Source organism: Plasmopara halstedii (assembly GCF_900000015.1).
Source record: "Plasmopara halstedii genome assembly, contig: Scaffold_3120, whole genome shotgun sequence".
Classification (NCBI taxonomy): Eukaryota; Oomycota; class Peronosporomycetes; order Peronosporales; family Peronosporaceae; genus Plasmopara; species Plasmopara halstedii.
Genome location: NW_020190023.1, coordinates 88,042 through 88,336, shown reverse-complemented (window position 1 = coordinate 88,336; position 295 = coordinate 88,042).

Here is a 295-nt window from a genome sequence, read left to right as displayed (position 1 = left end):
ACCACGCCATCAATGGCATGCAGCGACTGCTTCGCAACAAGAGCAGTGCTCAGTGGTTGACCTGCCACTTCAGGTGCATATGAAGGGCCGCGCACAAGTTGCCTCGGACTCTGCCTGACCACGACATCAAAAGTATGCAGCGACTGCCTCGCAACGAGAGCAGTGCTCAGTTGTTTACGTGCCACTTCACGTGCATTACGGGGGCCTCCCTATCGTTGCCTAGGCCCTTGGCCTACCATGTCACGCACGACATGCAGCGACTGCTCCGAAACTTGAGCAGTGCTCATTGAATGAC